General features: G+C 34.1%; 1 long non-coding RNA gene across 25 annotated transcripts in view; it reads left to right on the plus strand.

Moving 5' to 3' along the window:
- Nucleotides 1-16,977, plus strand: part of LOC141502865 (uncharacterized) — a 788,683-nt gene extending 771,706 nt beyond the window's left edge. For 7 of the 25 annotated variants that reach the window (XR_012472692.1, XR_012472694.1, XR_012472693.1 and 4 more), the window contains one exon: nucleotides 14,897-16,977. This is a non-coding gene — a long non-coding RNA (uncharacterized LOC141502865). The remainder of the gene's footprint in view (nucleotides 1-14,896) is intronic. The other 18 variants (XR_012472691.1, XR_012472681.1, XR_012472687.1 and 15 more) reach the window with 11 other exon arrangements.
- The last annotated feature ends 1,491 nt before the right edge of the window (nucleotides 16,978-18,468 follow it).

The following is an 18,468-nucleotide window of genomic DNA, read 5'->3' on the forward strand; positions in this document are numbered from 1 at the left end:
ACCTGTATAAATATGGACCAATCATTTAATCTCTTTTAACCCCAATCTCCTTATCTGTAAAATGGGTTTAATATTATCTCACAGGTTGTTATGAAAATCATGGGAAAATGAATATAACTTTTCAAACCATAAAAATTCTACATAAATGAGTTATGATTTACATTATTTCCTTTGAAACACATTGTTTCAAGATTCATTCTTTCCCCCACCCCCATTCCAATTCAAAACTGATCTATAATCTATAATACATAATCTGTAATCAATCAATTATCCTAGGTGCAAAGTCTCTGTGAGTGTCCATTGAACAAGTCCCAGTTCAATTGTTTTCTTTTAATAGTGAGGGGACAAAATTGAAAACAAAATCATTTAAGAAAATGGTAGTCTAAGAAAAATATTATTTTCTCCCTATAAAGATGGGGCAACCTTGTATACAAATAAATAAAGTATTAGTGGTGAGTCACTACACAAAGAAATATGGAAGGAGCTCAATGAGCCATTGTTTTGTGAGGGAAGGGGTATATACATGTACATTTGTGGTTTGAGCATATAGGAGGGGTCAATCACATCTCAGTTGCAGCAGGTCCCCAGTTGTCTTATAGTGACATCATCATCATCATTCTGCTACCCCAAGTAATGCACCCCATAGTCTCAGAAGTCATTGCTAGATATTTGGTCTCTATTCTACTGAACACTATTTGATTCTCATCTCTGCCAGGCACTGCTAGTTTGCACATTTTGTTGCCCCTAGATGCTGCTTGGTTGGATATGTTTTCTTGAATTTCTGGCTAAAATCCTTGCCCATCCATTTAAGGAAAGAACTTTTTCAGCTTAAGTAAATCTCAGAATCTTACTCTTCTTTTTAGACTAGCAAAAAGCTTCTTTCCTTAAAATCTGGGCTACTGGAACCTCTTATCTTCCAATCAAAGTAAGACTAGGCTTCTAGGGTATAAAGCTCCTGAGAATATAAAGTAGAGTGGTGCTGTTTTAGTTCACACCATCAGCCTTAATCTTTTCTTTAAATTCCTTTTTGTAGTTCAGGAACTTTGGTCCCTCTGACAAGCAATCTTGTCCTAGCTTATGGTAAACAGTCTATAAACCTTCATGTTGACAGTCTCTGATAATAGAACATTAACAAGCTATAATTATTTGTCTGATAGCCTCCAAAAAAATCTCTGGGGTGTTTGGATTTCCAAGTTTTCAAACTAAAATGAACCAAGACAATCTAAGTATATATCAACTGGATTTCTGTTATAGAGTGGGCAGCAGGAATTTATGGGCATTTTTCTTTAGACACATTTGAAGTAACCCATTGGAGAAATATTTAGTTTAAGTACTATCCTCACTTTATAGATGGGAAGACTGAGACACTGACAGGTCAAGTGATTTATCCATGGTCACACAGTTTATAAATAATATAAATCAGATTTTGAATCCCATTCTGATGTAGCTTTGGTCATATCATAGTGTGTCTTATGGTTTTATTTTGTTCTTTTTTGACTCCTCCAGCTACTGTTTTAAAACAGTATGTTAAAGTACTATCTATAATTGCATACTGGAGCAGTTAAGTGGTACAATGGATAGATCTCTGACCTTTGAGTCAGGAGAGAAGTTCAAATCCAGCCTCAGACACCTGACTCTGTATGAACCTGGACAAATCACTTAATTCTGATTGTCTCCCATCCAGGGCCATTTCCAGTTGTCTTGATACATATCTGGACACTGGAACCAAATAACTCTGGAGGAGAAAATAAGACCAATGATTTAACCCAGCAACCCCTCATTCAAATTCAATTCACAAGCTTTTCATGGCATCACCTCCCTGATGTCATGGTCTTCTTCGAAAATGAAGGTCAAGCATTCTTATTTTTGCATACCTTTGAAAATATGTTTAAAACAGTATGAAAGAAGCTCCTTTATTTATTTATATAATGCCTAAAACTTTGTTCTAGAGGAATGGGAAGATATTGATTGCTTGTATGTGTTATAATTATATGATTTAGAACTGGAAAAGAACTGCATCATAGAATCCTTCATTTTACAGATATAGTTATAGATAAACTACGTCCCAATAATTTAAGGGAGTTAGTGTAGAATAGATATTCAATAAAAGTCCATCAAAATCGGGACCAATGACTTTAAAGTCAATGAAAAATTTTTTTGCATAAGATAGAGGACTGGAGGGGCAGCTAGGTGGAACAGTGGATAGAGCACCAGCCCTGGAGTCAGAAAGACCTGAGTTCAAATAGGGCCTCAGACACTTAATAATTACCTGGCTGTGTGGTCTTGGACAAGCTACTTAACCCCATTTGCCTTGCAAAAATCTAAAAAAAGAAGATAGAGGACTGGACATACTAACCAGCCCTAAACTTGAAATTTGTACCTTGAATATCTTCAAGCCTATCTCTTTAGCATCAGAAAGTATTGAATCCATAACCCATAATGAGTGAAACAAAATATATGTATATGTTTGTATATATGTAGAAATATTTATGTGTAGGTATATAAAATTAAGGACATTACTTAAATGAGCAATCTATGACTTCAGGGAACTATAAAAGAAAATTTGCGTTATGCTCATATTGATAACTGGTAGGCACAATTAAAAGTCTTTCATATAAACCAGTTATTTGTACTCATCTTGTTGCATTCCATATAGACAAGTGAAATGGAATAAAATACATTATGTAACTGAGCATGTTTGCTTATCTAAGTTAATATATAATCCACAAAGCAGGGCAAAAACAAGAAAATTCAGACTAAAAATCTCCTCTGCCCCTGAATGCATCAGCAAATAATTAGCTGACTGATTTAAAAAAAAATCAATGACGTTTTTTTCCATCATGTGAACACAGCATTAGACACAGATTTACCCATACCATGTCACTCCATTTTGGCTTGTCTATTGCCCGGTTTCCCTGAACTAAGTCCCTATTAAGAAAGAGTTAACCATCCTGATGTGTTGAGAGTATATTATCCTTTTTTTGAATATTGTAAGCTAACTTATAATATTCCTGTTGCTTTGAGCTTTGGGGTGATTTGTTATTCTGTCCCTCAACCAGACCCAACACAACAAATCAAACCACTGAGGTCTGGTTTCAATTTGCATTGTTGGAGGTGGGGGGTGGAGTGAAAAAATAGTCTTGCAATGACTCTAGAAAAGATTATTCAGGAATTAAAATGATGGAAAAGAAAGGCCAACTGTTCTCAGTGCTTGTTTGGATTTATTTGGAGAAATGTGCTGCCCCCTTTATGACAAAACCTTGGCAATTTGAATATTTTGGAACTCAGAAAAAGAAAGCAAAAATTGCTCTGACCTTGGAGGAAAGAAAACCCGAAAACCCCATATCTTGAGAACAAAGGTTGAAAATCTTTGGAATGCAGTTCCAAGGGAGTATGGGTTAACTCTGAAAAGCCATAGCTTATAAAATTCTGGGTAATTGTCACCAGATGAGACTATGGTAATTGATTTTTTGCTAAACATTATTTACAAGATATAGGACTTTCCTCTGAGTCTTTAGCTTTAGAGACAAAGGAAAAAAAAGAAGCTACTAATTGTAATTGTATAAAGGTTAGTGTCTACTTAGCAATGGGATTGAATCTATGAATCATCATTTTTATAATACAGATAATGAACAATGGAGGAATTCCTGTCACGGACTAGTGCAACATAACCTTAGAATATTATATTATAATGATAATAACATCAGCACTTCTGTATGCACAAGAAGAGTCACAAAAGAATTCTAAGCAATTTATAGATTCATTTTTAATCAATCTTCATAACATTCCCATGAGGTATAGAAATCAGATAGCATTAATCTCATTTTCATGACCAACCTTAGGCAAAATGATGACATAGGCAAGGCTGTATTTGATGCATCATTTTGGCCTACTTCTCCAACCTCTCCTTTGCTTTCCTTTACTAACTTCCCATTATTTCAATGTGTGGGGGGGGGACTCTTTTCTTAAATTAACAAAAAGCTTTATATAATTACCTCTTTCCAATGTTTTATGAAAAAGAGGGTAAGAAAGGAGAGGGAGAGGAATTGAAAGGAAAATGGAAAGAGGGAAGATAGACGAGAGGAGGAGAGGAAATAATAGGCAGAGGGAGTGACAGAGAGACAGATAGAAACAAAGAGAAAGAGAGACAGACAGCGGACAGACAGAGACAGGGGGAGAGAGAGAGAGACAGAGAGAGAGAGACAGAGAGAGAGACAGACAGACAGACAGAGAGACAGCGAGACAGAGAGACAAAGAGACAGAGACAGGCAGAGACAGACAGGGGCAGACAGGGACAGAGAGAGAGAGAGAGAGACAGACAGACAGACAGACAGAGACATAAAGACAGAGAAAGAGAGAGAGAAGGAGGGGAGAGGGAGGGAGGAGAGTGGTGAGCAGTGATAAACATGGAGTATATAAAATGCAGTGGCCTTATATTTTATGAATAGCTTAAAGCTTATTTCACAATTTTAAAAATGACTTTGATACAATTATATCATTTGGATAAGCAAATATTTTCAGGGTCAGAGTGATTCATATATTCCAAATATACAAGCACATGTTTATTTTAAAAATTATTTGTCCATCTCAAAGTTTTATTGATTCTCTGCTCTATATATCATTGTCAGTTCCCAATGAATCCCTGCTCTACTCCAGTAGAATTTTTCTTAATTAAAATAAGAATACCAAGGAAGAACAAGTCAGCATACTGGTCATATCTTAAAAGTTGTACTTCATCCTCTAGCTATTGTCCACCATGTCTCAGACAAGATGTTGAAAGTGTGCTTCACTATCCTTCCCCTAAAGACACTGGTCACTAAGAACAGAGAACTATGAAGTCTTTTTAGTGTCCTTTTCTTTACATTATTCTGGTCATCATATGAATTGTTCTCTTGATTCATTCAATTTTTCCAGGTTTCCCACATTTTTCATTTTTTAAAAAATAATTTTTCATTACACTAACTTACCATGGTTTGTTCAACCTTTCATTGGTCTGTGAACATTCATTTTTCCATTCAGCTCTTTGCTTTTTACAAAAAGTGATGCTACCACTCATCTTCATTCCTTTCTCTCCATACTAACTTACCTGTTTTATGCCTGTCACTTTCAAAACATCATTAATCCTAAACCAGAATGGAGTTTAAGACTTTTTGATTGTTTTATACATTTTCTATATGGCCTAAAATAAAAGGATAAACAATTTAACTTGTCTCTCCTTTACTCAGTTCTATCTAGACTCAACCTACAAATTCATGAGATTGATTCTGTTATTATTATTATTATTACAACCTAAATTCATTATATTTAATCCCTGTGTGACTCCATGTTTATCCAGATAAGGTGGGAGAATAGTGATTTCCTTGATTTAGACTCAAAAGGAAGATAATTTCTCTTCTTCATTCAGAACCAAGCAAATTATAGATCACATAACAAAGCAATGTACAGCCTATCTACTCTAGTCAGTCCTAAGTGAAAGGCATGCATATTCCCTCACTTAGTCTAAAAGAGGTGGTATATGAGAGACTGTATTTTCTCTGGTCTTAAAGTAGCTCCTCAGTGATGGACTCCAACATATAAAGATCCAAATCCTAGACTATTAATAGATTAACATGTTGTATTGAATTCATTTTGAAATGGAAAATAGTAATATTATGTATTCTTTTCCTTTAAGAGAGACCCACTAAACAGATTTGGCTATAACCCCCCCCCCACACACACACACTTCTCCTTACTGTAGTTCTTCTGGACACTATCAGTTAAGTGATAATTAATTGACAAAGGACCATAGTCATCATTTTTCTTCTGTAATATATGCAAATAAACTGAAGCTTGGTTGGAATTCCAAAGCTATAGGAGTAAGTTAATTGAGCCCTAGGGCTTCAGCAAACCATTCTGTTGGAGGGAAACAGATAGTGTAGTATGCATGAAAGATACATTCCTCTTAGGACATTCATGTCCCCTTAGGACATTCTTAAAGAGTTCAATGATGGAATTAAATCAATGTCTTTGGAAAGACCACTGTGATTTAGTTCTCTTTAAATGACTTTAGAATTTTTTTATTCATACAAGAATTATATTTGTATTAAATTAAGTAGCATTTTAAGAGTTGCGTTCTAACTAGATATTAAATCTGAGGTAATATTTTTAATATTCATAAGAAATTCATTTTGTTGTTATGTCCTTTGTAAGACAATATACAGATTATCCATTGACTGAGTTATAATTTCCTTTTTCAATAGTAAAAAGCCTTAGGATAAATTCCATTTTAGTTTGAATTATGAGCTAAATTCCATGGAATGATATGTGGAATATTTGTAACTTATTTGAAGATGAAATGCTAATAATGTGTACTTCTCTTCATTTTTATCACTGAGAGATAAGAGAAGAAATTAATTTAAGAAATTAATTGGGAAAAATCCATTATTTCCCACTCTGTTGGTGAACAGAGGGGGCAAATTGAGAGTTAACTGAATCACTTAGCAGAAGACGTTTTCCAGTTAATACTAAAACTTTGGCTAATTCCATATGTGAACTTTAAACCCAGTTTTAAATTTACATTTAAGAAATATATAGGGGGAGGCTAGGTGGCATAGTGGATAAAGCACCGGCCCTGGAGTCAGGAGTACCTGGGTTCAAATCCGATCTCAGACACTTAATAATTACCCAGCTGTCTGGCCTTGAGCAAGCCACTTAACCCCATTTGCCTTACAAAAAAAACCCCTAAAAAAAAGAAATATATAAAAAGAGGGGTGTTCTATTGATTTACGTACTTAATGTTATGTTTGTTATTTGCATTTACTTTAAGTTGTTGTCCCTGTTAGAACTGAATGGGCAAGAAGGTCATTTCTGCAAATACCAGTATATTTAAAAGGATAAAAATGTCCTTTAGAGGGTGGAAGAAATGACTCAAGAAAGAACCCAGAAGGGAAAATTTTCTGAAGAAAGGGAAGACAATCTTCATCCATGTCAAGAAGTTGGCATATGGGAGAATGTGACACAGGAGTAAAAGGAGGGGAGAAAAATTGATCTCCTGAAGCTTGATAACTGTTATGAGGTTATTGTTGATGGGGTTTGAGTTTGGGGGAGTTTTGTTTGGTTGGGTTTTTTTGCCTTGGTTTGTTTTGATTTTTGATCACAGAGCTTGGATAAAGAAGCTGTATCATCACATATTTTATGAAATGTTAAGGAGAATCAATCAGTGACATTAGGAAATTTTTTGAAGTTCTCTAAAAGGGATTATACAATATGATGTTTCATGATTTCCTTTTGGAAACATACAGAGGTAGGCATAGAGAGATTTTACATGCCAATTAAGAAAAACGTTATCTTCATGGATGGAGACAAGATGTGATGGGGAGTCCGCTGAGACCTATCAAATCTGATAATTGCTGCCCAGCTCCAGTGACTGTAATTGTTAATATTTTTAAGATTATTTGGAGACTAGGATTGTAAGGGCAAGGGAATGAATATTTGCATCATACTTTAGATTTTGTAAAATATGATACATACATACATTATCACATTCAATCTTCACACCAACCACCTATTATTAACCTCTGATTCTATGATTATCTTGAACTAAATTCTCAAATACTTCTTTAATAAATATGGAATAATCTAATACCTCCAAAATTTCACATTCAATCTTTATAACAACCTTATGCAAGTAGTATTATCATTAAATACAAATTAGTAAAATGAAACTAATAAGGATTGCAACTTGACACCAAAAGTATTGGTTGACTTCAAACTCTACATGACTCATGATTATGATATAGTTGCCCAAGACAAAGCAAGTAATGAGACTGGTTCTTGGCAAATTGAATAGAGCTCTGGACTTGATGTCAGGAAGACCTGAATTAGAATCCTCCCTAAGACAATTATTAGCTATGTGACTCTGAGGAGACAATATGATCTCCCTTTGGGAAAGGAATTGGGAGTATTGCCAGCTGCCTCGGATTTGATTTTAGTTTATTTTTAAATGTTATGATCATTTTTTTTTTGTTGGTTTGTTTTTGTAAGGCAATGGGATTAAGTGACTTGTCCAAGGTCACATAGCTTGATAATTATTAAGTATCTGAGATTGGATTTGAACTCAGGTCCTCATGACTCCAGGGCTGGTGCTCTATCCATTGTACCATGAAGCAACCCCCCTGCTCTGGATTTTAGACTTATAAAGTCATTTCTCCTCTGTGGGCCTCAGATTTCTCATGTGTGGTATTAATGTTGCATTAGATAATCTTTCGGATCCTTTCAAGGACTGATAATACATGCAATCATTTTCACTTTCTTTTATTCATTAACCTATTGTTCAATACATAGCATTTCCACAAATTTCTTCTCCTTGCTAAATATGATGAAATCAATTTCCTTTGCTATATCATTCAAATAGTTGAATCTGTTTTGAAGCAATGGAATATATAATGTGGATTTTTTCTTCTATCAGTCATTCCCATAAATACAAAGACTAATTATCTGGGAGGATTTCATTCATTTCCCAGTAACAGATTCACATTCAGTTCTCTAGCCCAAATTTCTATCTAATTTATGATGCATATTTGAGCAATTCCTAGAAATATAATTTTCCAGGGACCACAGCAGTCATATCAATAGTGAACTTGCACTAGATAATAGTGACCATTAATATATGATCTATATTTTTATAGATAATAGCCTTTTATAACATTACAAGTTTTGCAAACACTTTCACAAATATTATCTTACTTTGTACTCTCAAAATTGGAAGGCACGTGCTCCATGTTAGAAGTGAAGAAAGTAAGACTAAGAGATGTTAAGTAAAGTATCCATGGTCTCAGAAAGCATATGAAACCAGCTTTGAATCTTCCTGACTCCATGGTTAACATTCTATCTACTGCATTACATACTGTCTCTAATAGATTATAGAGCATAAACTTTTCTAAATTGTATATACATCACAAGTTTTTCCAGTAGACTGACATATTATTGAATCAAATGTGAATATGCTCTTTGATAATGAATGAAATAATGGGGCAGATAGCTGGCACAGTGGATAGACCACTGACCCTGGAGTCAGGAGGACTTGAGTTCAAAGCCAAACTCAGACACTTGATACTTGCTAGCTATATGGCCTTGGGTGGGTCATTTAACCCCATTTCCATGCAAAATTCAAAGAAGGAAAGAAAGAGAGAGAAAGAGAGAGAGAGAGAGAGAGAGAGAGAGAGAGAGAGAGAGAGAGAGAGAGAGAGAAACATAATTAAAGGAAACTTCCTCTACAATTGTAGGAAGGACAATGATCAACCAGAGGATATACAAAGTTGAATAGCCAGGTTAATGAGAAGATTAAACGACATGCCAAATGAAGATTATTTGAAGAACTGAACATGTTCAGCCTAGGGAGGAAAAAATGGAAGGAGAATTCTTCTATTTTATAAAAATTAGTACTTACAAATCATATGGAAGAGATCTTAGACTTGGTCTGCTTAGCCTTAATAGAATAAATCAGTGTAAGTTACCCAGAGAAAGATTTAAAATAAATGCAAAAAAAACCACCTACTAATGAGAAGTTTCCAAAAGTGAAAAGAGATGCCTTGGAAAGTGGGATGTTCTCATCTTCACATAGAGTCTAGACTACCATCAGTCATGGTACAAGATGGGTTAGATTCCCCCCAATTTCTAGGACCCTATCTCTCAAACTACTTTACACAGGGTGAACCAAAACTCTTAGTGCTATTTTAAAGCTAAATCTACTCTAAAAATTTGAGATACCCTGTATTTAACTTTTGTGTTTATTTTTTAATTTATGGAATAAAACAAGTATTTCATAGCATAGCATAAGAAAATAAGATGATTGTTCATGAAATTGCAAATCCATTGTGTTTAACTTGCTATTTATTCTACTTAAATATATTATCTTGTAAATTTTTTTATTTTTTCTTTCCTCTCACTTCCATCCTAGAGATGGCTACCATTAGACATAAATATCTATATCTATATCTATATCTATATCTATATCTATATCTATATCTATCTATCTATCTATATATATATATGTAAAGTCATTTGATAGATACTTCTATTTCTCTATAAAGATAGCATCTTCATATGTCCTTTGCTGTAAATTTGAGTATTTATAACAGTCAAAATGACTCATTCTTTCAAAGTTGTTTCATTTTATTTATTTAAGGCAATGGGATTAAGAGACTTGCCCAAGGTCACACAGCTAGGTAATTATTAAGTGTTTGAGGCTGGATTTGAACTCAGGTCCTCCTGACTCCAGGACTAGTGTTCTATCCACTGCTCCACCTAGCTGTCCCTAAAGTTGTTTCTTAAAACAATATTACTATTACTGTACACAATGTTATCTTTGTTCTGTTCTTTTAAAATCATTCTTCAATATTTCATGCAAGTCTATCCATATTTTGTTAAGGTCATTGAGCCCATTATTTCTTATAGTACAATGTATTCTCTTATGAACATATACCATAACTTGTTTAACTATTCCCTAATTGATGATTATTTGTAATGATTCTCTATTTAATATTTCTCTTATTGAAATGTAAGATCCTTGAAAAAAGGAATACTTTATGTATACTCACACCTATCACAGGTGCTTTTATTTTATTTTACTTTATTTGTATTTTAAGATACAAAGAAAAGGTGCTTAATAAATGTTTGTTTACTAATTGATTGGTTAGCTCTGAAGTTTCTTCCAATAGAGATTTTGTGATGTAGCAATCCTCTTCTTTCCAATAGAAAATGGTATGATATGAACATTTATTTTCTTATTATTTGCAATTTAGGAAATTAAATTGGTAGGAATTTTTTGTTTAAGCTGAGTCATGTGTTTATAGATTTTGATAGAATTAATTCTCATACAAGAAGTTGAATAGATGACTTTGGAGACAGTTCTGTCAATAGAAAATAAAAGTTATTTAACCTTTCTTCCTGGTATCTATGTTATATAAAATGCCTTTGTTGCAATTTTGTATAGTCTATGCTCATGGTATCCAATCCCATGGAAAAATATATTAGAATGTCAATGCCAATTTGTTTTATTGTTTTGGGTGCTTTGCTATACTGGTTTTTTTTTTTTGTCAACAAAGGGCCTTTCTTCTGGTTTATTTAGCAAAAATGTCTATAGAACCAAGTTATTTATTCTCCTTAAATGTGAAAATTGTCACTTCTGTGGAATGTAAATTGTGTACATCCACAAATGTATTAATGTTCTAAAGTGTAGGTCAGTTACAAATTTCCCTTTAAAAAAACATCCTGGAACTCCTTTTTTTAACTAGAAGACAAGAATTTGACCATTAGGTATGTGCTTTCCCAACCCATAATTTCACAGAATATCTCCTGGCTCCTGTCTTTCTTTAGTAGTCAGAAAGAAAATACTTTAATTTTATTATTTATTAAGGAGTAGCTAAATGCCAAAGTAGAAAGAGTGCCAGGATCTAGAGTCAGCAAGACTAATCATTCTGAGTTCAAATCTGTCCTCAAACACTTATTAACTGACTTGAGCAAGTCACTTAACTCTCTTTGCTTCTGTTTCCTCATCTGTAAAATAAACTGGAGAAGGAAATGACAAACCACTCCAGTATCTTTGACAAGAAAATTTCAAATGGGTTCCCAAAGAATCCAATACTACTGAAAAAAACTGAACAACAAAAATTCATCAAAGAATCTTATTGAAAATAAACAGATCTCACTATTCCACCATTAATATTTGTTTCATAGAACAATTTAATGTAGAGCTGGAAATGCTTGGGGAATCGTCTAGTCCAATTCCATGTTTATTTTTAAATAGATGTTTAATTTTAAATAGATGAAGAAAGTGGGGCTAAAGTTGGAAGAAAGGAAGGAATCCCATTTGAATGCCATTCTCCCGATATCAACACCCCAATTGTCCTAATATCTTATACACCATTGCCCTTTCTTTATGTCTACATTGGCTCCCTCCTGGCAGGTTTCAAAAGAAGCTCCCTGGGAAAGCTAGGCAGCACAGTGGATAGAACACTGACCCTGGAGTCAGGAGGACCTCAGTTCAAATATGACTTCAGGCACTTAATAATTACCTAGCTGTGTGACCTTGGGCAACTCACTTAACCCCATTGCTTTGCAAAGATAAAAAAACAAAAGACCCTGAGGGAAGAGATAAGCAAAGTAAGTCAATAGGCAAAGTTCTGTAGGGTCTTAGCCACTTATAAGTAGGTAAGATTTCTCCTCTGCAGTCCTTCCTTAATAGTAATCATAAGTGATGCTTTTGTAAAATGTAAAGGATTACAATTGGGACACAGGCAGAATCACAAATGCAAAGAAGGAGTCCTTCATATGGAGTACATTTTATGATTGTCTCTTTGAGGATGTTGCAATTAATACCCAAGCCATTTTAAGAGCTAGGACATCATAGCAGCCTTTAGAGCTGGAGGTTTCTTCAAAGAACATCTAGCCAATGCTCTTTATTTTATAGATAAGGAAATTGAAGTCCATGGAAATTAGATGACTTAGAAGATAGTAAGCCTAAGATAGGTAGGATTTGAACCTAGGGCTTCAGACTCCAGAGTCTGTGCTCTTCTAGCCATTTAGTTCTCAAATTATCTCATACAGAGTAGAAAACTGTCGCCCAGAGAAGTAAAGTTTTAAATTTTACTTCTTTACATATATATATATATATATATATATATATATATATATACATACATATATATATAGTGTGTGCACACATATATATGTATATCTATAGAGAGAGAAATTAATTTTTATATGGACATAGATATGTATACTTGTAGTTCAACTTTCTAAGTTTTTTTCCCCAAAACAATTCTATTCATCTCTTTAATTTCCCATTTCACTCATTGTTACCACCATTCATTCTCTCAGGTATCCAAACTTAAAATCTCAAAAATTATCCCTGAATCATTCTTATCATTCATTTCAAATATTTTATCAGTGGTCAAGTTAGGTCACTTGTGTTTAGGCAATAGATCTTGTAGCCTCACCATTTCTACTAACTAAAGCAATTGATATCTCTCATTTAAACTATCACAGTAGTCTTCAAACTGATTTGCGGGGGTTCAGTCTCATTGTCAAGTTTATCATGCATACTGCTGTCACATTGCATAACTTAAAATATAGCTCTGATCATAACAGTCTCTAGATGAAAACAAAAACTAAGAACAAGAATTTCAAAGGTTCCCCCATGACTACTGAATAAAGTCTGGGTTGCTTGGCCTACCATTCAGGTACACAATAATGGAACACTACTGTAAGATTCCACATTCATTTCAATACTCTAATCTTCCTATTCCCTATTCTCTACCCAAACTAGTCATTCATCTTTGTCCAAACATATCCCATACTTCTTTTTTAGTCATCTATTCACATCATACCATATATCAGATCACAAAGTATAGGATAGCCTCCTTTTGTACTTCCTCCATCCTTTGAATTACAGTTCAAGTGCTGCCTTGTCCATAAATTCTTTCCTAATCAGTGAGCTGGAAGTGATTCCCCCTTTCATTTGAATTCTAATTGAATTTTCTTTGTATCTCTGATATTTCTTCCACACATTTTGTCATATTTACTTATCTTTCCCACCCCTCCCAATTTCTACCCTCTTCTTATGTTCTCCTGTGGGAACCTTGATCCTTAAGTTCAGTCATGTTATTTGTCTCAGACCCATCCCCAGCTTCTCCTTCTCCCTTACCCTCCCATCCAATCAGATACCAAATTCTATCTAACTTTATAACATCTCTTACATCCATCATTTTAACTTTATTGACAGAATCACAAGATTAGTTTAAGCCCTCCTTGTGTCTTGCCTACATTATTTTACTAGCCTCCACATGTCTCTGCTTCTAGGTTCTACTCTTTATAACATGTCTTCCATATGTTTGCTAAAGTCATATTCCTAAAGCACAGATGTAACCATATCATTCACCTGCTTAAGAAACTACAGTGATTCCCAATTCCTTCTATTCTATTCTATTCAATTTCTCTATTTGGTATTTAAGGGAGACTATAACAGAGTTCCATTTTGCCTTTCTAGCCTCACTGAGCATTATTTTACATTTCGTATTTCAGCCAAATTTGCTATTTTATGCGGAAAATTTCTGGAGAATTAAGCCTTGATTTTATATCATTCGGTTAGATTATAGTTTTTCTTATATATTTCTGATCCTCATTTGGAAGAAATAGGTAGGAATTATAATAATAATAATAATAACTGCTTATAAATTGGCTCCTAATATCTGGGTGCTTTTGTGTGCACATGTACATACATTTGTATCTTTATATGTCTATGTATATGCACATATGTATAGATACATAAATATATATGTTATATATATATATATATATACATATATATGTGTATATATATATATATAAAATTTTTTTCCTTTTCCTTCACAGTAGGTCTACTGGTATGGATAAGTAACATACAGTTCCTTAGAATTCCCAGGAACTGAATTATGTACCAACAAAACTCATATACTTCCTCTCCCTTCTCCCTTTCCTATTCAGTGTACATGTTTACATGTTATTTCCTTCTTCACTAGAACACTGGCCTTAGTTTTTGCTAAATGTTAAATAGGAGATAGAAAAAGCATCTTATTTTGCCCACAGGTTTGTAGACTTTAAGCACAATTGCAAAGCACATAAGTTCCAGGATCCCTGTAGGTTTCCCAATTGTGTTATAATCAAACCACCTTCAAATCTCAGCAAGTACACCTACAATTCTGCATTTAAATCTAAATTTCCTCACCTAAATCTATTTCCACTTCCCTTTAAGAGTTGGGTATTTGCACATTAAGGAAAATAAACTTCTTTTTTTCCCTCTCATAATAACTAAAATAGTAATTCATAAGAAATATTGGAAACAGTTTTTGACCAAGTCTATACCTTCGGACTCCTTTAGGCATCTGAGGATACATTGCACTCAAGTAGTGAGGGAGAAGACCAATTCCGAGGAATGGAGCCTTACCTGGTTCGGAGGCTCTCCTCTCGTAATATCCAGCTTCCTCCACTGGCCTTCAGACAGCTAGAGCAAGCAGACTTGAAAAGTGAATCAGAGAACCTACAAAGGCCCACCAGTCTTCCACTGAAGATTCTTCCACTCATTGCCATCACATCTGCCGAGTCCACCAGGTAAGTGGCAATGGGAAGAAGATTCCCAGTTCTGTTTTGAAGTTATTTTAATGGCATGTGTTTGTAAAAGTTATGTTCCCTGAATAGCTTGTATTTTTGTAAAGAGAAAGTAAGATGACTTATACAGAGCATGAGGAAAATCAATTTTGGTATTATTACTGGGAAAGTTGAAAACAAATTGATGAATGATGATAAGCCACTGGGAGTAGCCTACAATTACTGGGAAATATACTGGGCAAATGTAATTCAACAGAAAAATCCCAAGCAAATTAGAACTGTTAGAGAAATTACCATGAGGGTATAAGTATCTAGAAATAGTAGGCACTGTTCATTGATGCAAAATGAATTTTGAAATCAAGGAGAGATTAATTATGCAGTAATTAGAGTCAAAGGAAAAAAGATGTAATTACTTTCATGTGTATAAGTAATGTGGCCTATAATCCTCTGAGGTCCTGCTTACTAGAATGCTGTTTTGGTTCTAACCCCAATGTGATTTTTTTTTAGCTGTGAAGTAGAAGGACTTGACTAGGACACAGAACAGGATTATGTGGATGGTCATTTCTCAGATATCCCAAATCTTTATGTTCCACTTTGTAGGGGATTTTAAAATTTTCCATTTCCCCTTGCATTTTTTGCTTCTTCTTTGCCTCCCTCCTCCTTTGAATCCTTTTCATTATCTCCTTTGGAAAAAAAAAAAAAAAGGTTGAAAAAGGAAATAAAGCACCTATCTATTGAATGCTCAGCTGGTTTGTAACAGTTAGAGAAGCCTAATTAAAGGAGCAAGAATATGAATTCCAGAAGGTTACATATTGTCAGATAATCTAGAGATTGCTGCAGAGAGCACTGCTGACAGTGTTAAGGGTGATTTAGGCAGGAAAGAATTTTTACACAGCTTCTGGAAACTTTCAGGTTTTTCTTTATGTGACCTTTCTGAAGTTTCTGAAAATATGGCCAATGACATATTTCTTTTTTCAGAAGTTACTTGCTTGTTTTATTAGCTATATAGTCTCTGGACACTTGGAGATATGGGGAACTTCTCCTTGGAAGTTGTTAATTGAACTAAAACATTTTGCAGGAAATAGGAGTTTTCATTTTCTTATATTTGAGCCTATAGTGCAGTGTTAGTAGTGAGTAAACTGAATAAACTTTTCTACTTAGCCAACTCTAAGGTAGGGATGTGTGGGGGGAGAAAAGAGGGAAAAAAGAATACTACATGATAACTTTATTATACATTTAAAAGAAATAGCAAATTGTACATAATAAATTTGCAGTTTCATGTACAATCATTTTTTTTTCTATTCTACTGTGTCATGGAAATGTTTCTTAAATTCTTTTTTTTATAAAAAGTTACTACTATTGGACAGATTGCCCAATAGACAATAATAGTAGCTTCTTGCCTTGTTGTGGGGGTCATTGTTTTAGAACATTTTTTTGACCTATGCAAAGAGAGTTAGAGCCAACTTCCTAATTCCTTGCATTAACAGATACCATGTTCCCCCAGGGTAGCTGGCTGAATGTTCACTGTGAATCCCAGAACTTGTAGATTGACTAGTAGAGGGGTACTGGGGTCAATTTTGTTTCTTCTCAATACCTACCTCTCATAAACTACCACTTCCACTACCAGCATTGATAATTTTGCTACTAATTCTGTACCTAGTCAATTAATGACTGAGATATCTGAAACGAATTCGTGATCATGTGACAGAGAAGGGAAATGAATGACAGTAACAGCAGTGGTATTGAATGTTAAATAGATGTTGTCTACTTTCCATTTCTCTTCTTCTCACTGGATTCCAACAACCTAAAACCCCTATCCAATATGGATCTTATGTGCAGATTCTCTGATTCTATCAAAAAACTATTCAACGTAAGTGAAATTAATATTTTATATAAATGATAAATTATTCATTCTGGGATAAATGAGATGTGATAAACTATTTTAAGTATTGGAAATTTAATTAATTGGGAAGGAACATTGGGAACTAGACAGGACTTTAGGACTCTGTCTCCAGGCATGCATTATGATATATTTTAATCACCATAAAAGAAGACTTTATATTAAATATATCTCTTTATGGCTGACCAATGTGTTCAATTACAATACACAAGGTGAAAGATAAACTGTGATAATTGAGTAGTTAATTGTTTGTGCTAAAAACAAATACGTACAATCCAAGGGTAAAGAAGGCTTGGATGAAATGGTTTTGAAATCTTTTATGCCGTGGCATCTTATCTGGTTCAAACCATAAACCAAGAGGCATGTATATTTTAAAATACAATTATAATATGCAAGTATGTGAATTATTTTTCAACAGAAGAATCAATGTATTGAAAATAACAGGAAACGGTTGGCTCATTGTCAATGTCAATATTGATCAATTAGCCACATTAAATAAACAAAATAAAGAATATTACCTCCAAGCCAGGAAGTTACTAAAAGCACCCCAAAATGTGAATGAATTAAAAAGGAATGGGCAAATAATTCTAATATGGCCCAGCAGGAGGGGTAACTGAAAATAACAGGTGTGTGGGATTTTTGCAAGGATTTGTTGACAATTGCTAAACAACCAACTTATAGAGGGAAAAAAATGTAACCATGACACACATTATAAACAATTTTCTTACTCACTTTCTTAAGTCTAAAAATCAACAAAACAATCAATCAATTCCTGATTCATAGTACTTGTCAATTTTGGAGATATAAATAAATGATCACCCCAGAAATTTAATAATCATCTCAGGAGCTAGTATGTGAATCCAGCAGCCTTCTGGAAATATCCTACTTTTCAGGTGTACATCTTCTTCTCAAACAGGATATGAGAACATTTTGATTCATTTAGAAAAACTTGTTTTTTGATTGATTTCTAATGAATGGTGACATTTGTCTTCAGTAGAATGCCCCCCCCATCTTTTCTTAGTTTCACCACAAAACAACTAAACAAACAAAAAACCAACTTTGGAAAAAAAGAGATTTCCACCCCACCCCCCACTTGACCTCCTTTTGGGCACTTATTTTTTTCCCTTCCATGCTTTTATCTCCTTTTTACTCTCTCACCTTTAGTAGAATATTTCTAGTAGTTCTCCAGATTTGTTCCAAATCCTCTGGAGAGTCACAACATGACTTCAGAAAATGATTGGTTTCTGAATGTGATCTTTGGTCTATAAAAAGTACATCATTGACGAAACCTAATAGTTTCCTTTTAAAATGCAATTTGTCAGGCAGGCAGAGGTCAAGAAAATTTTTATTTATTACTGTTTTGATAATCATGTTTATTTCAAAGCAGTGATAAGTGTACAGGTTTAAATGTATTTTCATACTTTCCTCCTTTGCATTTCTAACTG

This window comes from Macrotis lagotis, chromosome X (genome assembly GCF_037893015.1).
Source record: "Macrotis lagotis isolate mMagLag1 chromosome X, bilby.v1.9.chrom.fasta, whole genome shotgun sequence".
Classification (NCBI taxonomy): Eukaryota; Metazoa; Chordata; class Mammalia; order Peramelemorphia; family Peramelidae; genus Macrotis; species Macrotis lagotis.